Genomic DNA, 4,612 nt, shown 5'->3' with positions numbered 1-4,612 from the left:
AAGGTCAGTTGTGTCACAGGCAGGCCTGGAAGGGAAGCAGTGGAAGGAAGATGGCTAGCAGTGAATCCTGTCTCCGTGCAGGAAAGTGGACTGAGGTGACACTCACCCACCCCCAGCATTCTCCCCTTCACCAGCCAAAGCATTTCCCGTGGAAAATATGTGCAGCAACAGCAATCTTTCCCTCTGCCTCACAAAACTGGATCTGTGTTTTGTCCTGCTGCAAACAGTTCATTTGAAAGGACTCCACACGGGCAGAGAAAATCAAGCCAAATTCCTCCCCAACACCCTGAAGAGAACAGGGCTCCATGAGCTGGCTGGGGGCTCCCTGGCATGGCATTTGTGGTGATGGGAGGTCTGGATTGGTTGGCTTGTCACTCCCTGGGGCTGCCCTCTGAAGTGTAGCCAACAATCCCATCCCCACTGAATGCAGTAGGTGTGGAGATAATGACTATTTCCTGAATGTCTTGCTGTTTGAACAGCCCTGCTGCAGTGTTTGGAGAAATTCAGGATGTTTTTTCATCCCAGGTGCTGCTGGAGCTGCCTAGCTAAGCTAAACACCCCACACAGGCACTGAGAGCAGGTGGTGGCTGGCCAGATTGCTGGCAGTGCTGGTGTTTGTTGTTGTTTTTCCAGCAGTTGGCAGAAGAATGCATGCTTCAGTGCAATCAGTAGCTTTCCATGCTTGAAAAAAGTAACATGTTTTCCCTGACATCAGAGCATGAAGACACACTCTAGGCTGTTCCTGAGCACTTTCCAAGGCAGAACAATGTCCAAAACCACAGGCCATCATTCAGAAGCTTCCTCGGTGTAGCCTTGTTAGTAGTTGAAGCACCTTGGCTTGCAAAACTAAGAAAGAGAGTGAGACAAAAAGAGAAGAGAGAAAAAGATGTCACTGAAAGAATGCAAGGGAGGAAATAGCTCTGGGATCCACAAGAGCCAAAATCCAAGAATCACAACCACTTCCTAAACCTCCCAGAGGCCACATACCACCCACTGGTGTCAGGTTGGCTCCAACTCATTGCAACCCTCCACTGCCTTTCCAAGGCTGTAAATCTCTGTGGGAGGAGACAATAGCTGGTGAGTAAGAATTGTCAACCTCTCAGAGATCAATACATTAGGTACTATCAGCCACCATTACGCCTCCCTTCTCTCATTCCTTCATCCCTTCTCGAATATTATCCTATTTTTTGCAGTGTCACCTTAAAAAAATATTTCCTGAACTCTACTCTTTGATGTTATCTGTCTGTCACAATTATATTCTATCATTGACACTATCTATCGCATGTTCTATATCTTCATTGTCTCCTGTGGTACAATAGATTGATTTTTCTAGATAGCTAACCATCAGCTTTGACTTTCACTACATTTGCATGGATGGTTGTTGTTGGTATGTCCTGTGGAGGCAGGGCTTACCCACAGGTGACCCTCCAGTGGATTTTTGGAGACAGTAAATCACATGAGAGGAGATTGTCCAGATGCAAATAGGGTGTAAATACTATTCATGTGGGATTGGTGAGTCTTGCCACCTTGCCAGGTTTAAATTGAGTACGTTCAGTGGCAGAAGAGGGGATCTCATTATCAGTAACAAAGAAGCAGAGAATGCCACTCATATCCTTTGGGGCCAGAAGTCCCTATGCCAGTCTGACTGGTACCTAGACAAAGCAGCAACAGTGGCCACAGTGGAGAACCAGAAACCAACATGAAACAGAGCTGGCTTGAGATTGTTGTCACACAGAGAAAGTGGATTTAGGCAAAGACACCATAACTGGCAGTACTAAGAGAGCTTTGTAACACCTAAAGGTGTGAGGCTGAAGATCAAAGGGTCTGAAAGCATTCTTGCTAAACCATCCTTACTGAAGAATTTTATCCTATTGCTGACATGAATTATAACCTCCTAACTTCCCTAATAAACCCCATAACCATGAGTACAGTTCTGTGAGTTCTATGTGGTCATTGCAATGGATTGTGGACCTAGAAGAGCAGTGAGAGCCCTGTGAGGTGCAGTGGGTTTTGGAATGGATACAAATGGATGAAAAGTCATGGAGGAGGGGTGAAGGGATGTCTGACCTCATGGGAATGGTTTTGTAATCTCAATGTTGTGGATGGGGGCTGGTTGCCTTTGTGGAGTTAGTGGAGGTCAGATATGGCTACTTCTATGTGGCCTACTGGTAAGATATTGCACTGCAATCCCAAAGGCATGCAGCTCGAATCTACCAGATACTCCACTAGAGAAGGATGGGCAATCTCCTCTTGTGTGATTAACTGCCTCTAAAAACCCACTGGAGGGTCAGCTATAGGTTGGTTTTGGCTCAGTGGTACTCAACAACAACAATAATGCCACCTCTAACTCTTTTTACATCTCTTAAAATTTTCTTATTCACTGACTCATTTCTCATGAGTGTAAGTTCCATGGTAGTAATATTTTGTCTTGTGCATCACTTGAACCTCTGCCTGTGGAGCAATATGATGGACCCAGTACGTGTTCCATGCATGATCTTTCACATTAAGTGTACTCTACAATGAAATTTCTATGCTCGTTGATTCAAATTCCCAAGGAAGATCTTCTTACTGGATTTGTGCAAGCAGATCTGAGTCATTAATTCTGTAGTCTATCCTTGGTCAACTGAACCTGACCAAGGAGCTGAAGTCACAGACTATCCTTTCTAATTGTTGCAGAGTTGAATCTCTAGAGGAATCTGGTGGTGGAGAAGATACAGAAACATGTATCAAAAGGACTCACTTAGCTTTTTCAGCATTGGCTCCCACCACCCACATGTGTGCATCGTATATGTGTAATAACATTCTCTGTTCTATTCATGCATGCCCTTTACCATCAAAGTGACTGGCTCAGAAAAAGCATTTAGAATTTTCTTTTGAACCTCTTGTATTCCCCTCGAGATCTTTCCTCTAGCTGCAACTTATCTGCCAGAAACTTGTGTGTTCCAATTTGACCAGCCTCCACTCTCATTATGACAGTTATAACTCACCTCAGAAGTCATCTCGAATGTCATCACCTGCTCAGTCTGTATCTCTTAGCCTTAAACTTAGAGACCACCGTGCTAACACCGATTGCTGTTGTTAAGTGGCATTGAGTAAATTAGTACTCATAGCAACCCTATGAACAATGGGTCTGAACCCTGCCCTATCCTGAACCATCCTTACCATCCCTAACACACTCAAGCCCCCCATTACGGTCACTGTGTCAATCTACCTCACTGGGGGTCTTCTCCTTCACTAACTCTCCATACTTTGAACAACATGTCCAGAGTATGGGAGATGAGGTTTCACCAACTCATTTCTGGTCTTGCCAAGAGAAAGGTAAAAATCAGATAATAAAATGCAATGAAAGATTCCTAGGAGTGCTAGCTAAAGACGTGTTCACAATCAGATAGGTGAAAGCAGGACACCTATGTCGTGTGTAAAAGACCACTATCATATCTTGGGAGTGAGTTTATGTAGACAGTTCTGGGTTTCTGAGGAAAAGGATTAGCAAGTCACAGCCCAAAATGACATAGAAAGAGGCAGGAAGAATGAAACAGAAAAGTTTTGCCATCTAAACAACTGAGTCTTTGCTTAGACTCAAGCCATCCTGAGATTTTTACATTCTTAAGACATGTGGTTCAACACCACAACAAGATAAAGGTAAATAACCCAATAGAAAAATGGGCACAGGATATGAACAGACACTTCACCAAAGATGGCATTCAGATGGCTAACAAGCTCATGAAGAAATGTTCAAAACCCCTAGCTCTAAGAGAGATGCAAATTAAAACAATTATGAGATATCATCTCACCCCAGTCAGAATAGCAAAATTTACCAGAACAGCAAACAACAAATGCTGGTGAGGTTGTGGAGAAACTGGAACCCTTATTAACTGTTGGTGGAAGTGTAAAATGATGCAACCACCATGGAAGGCGGTATGGCTCTTTCTCAAAAAGTTGCAAGTAGAGATACCATTTGACCCAGCAATTCCACTACTGGGAATATACTCCAAAGAGACCATAACTGTCACCTAAGCAGATACATGCACACCCATATTTATTGCAGCTTTGTTCATAACAGAAAGGAGTTGGAAATAACCTAACGCCCATCAACAAATGAATGGATAGAAAAGCTGTGGTATATTCACACTATGGAATACTACACTGCATTGAGAAACCAGGAACTCATGCAATATTATTCAAAATGGGTGACCCTGGAGGACATTATGCTGAGTGAAGTACCTCAGTCACAAAAGGACAAATGCTGCATGGTGCCACTGTTGTAAAACAGTACTGACATCGGGGCTGGGGGAAGACTGAGAAAGATGGGTTCAATAATGTATACTGCATTGAAACAGATGAGGGATAAAACTGTTTAAAAGGGATATGTGCTTAGGTACTTTTGTCATGACAGGAGTTCAGAGCGAAGGCTGCATTAGTGGAGTGGACCTGGGGGAGGGTTTGTAAAACAATGAAAGAATTTTTCTTTTACTTTTCCGAGAGGGTAGTGTACTAGGGGGGAGGGTTGGGAGAGGAGAAAAGTGCAACAATCAATGAATGGAAATCCAAAGTCCCTGTAAATTTTCATTGAAATTAGTAATAAAAAAGAAAAAGATCTGAACCCTGTTCC

Source organism: Elephantulus edwardii, unplaced genomic scaffold, assembly GCF_000299155.1.
Source record: "Elephantulus edwardii isolate Elephantulus edwardi_28Jun2011 unplaced genomic scaffold, EleEdw1.0 scaffold00107, whole genome shotgun sequence".
Classification (NCBI taxonomy): Eukaryota; Metazoa; Chordata; class Mammalia; order Macroscelidea; family Macroscelididae; genus Elephantulus; species Elephantulus edwardii.
This window is presented reverse-complemented; position numbering follows the sequence as displayed.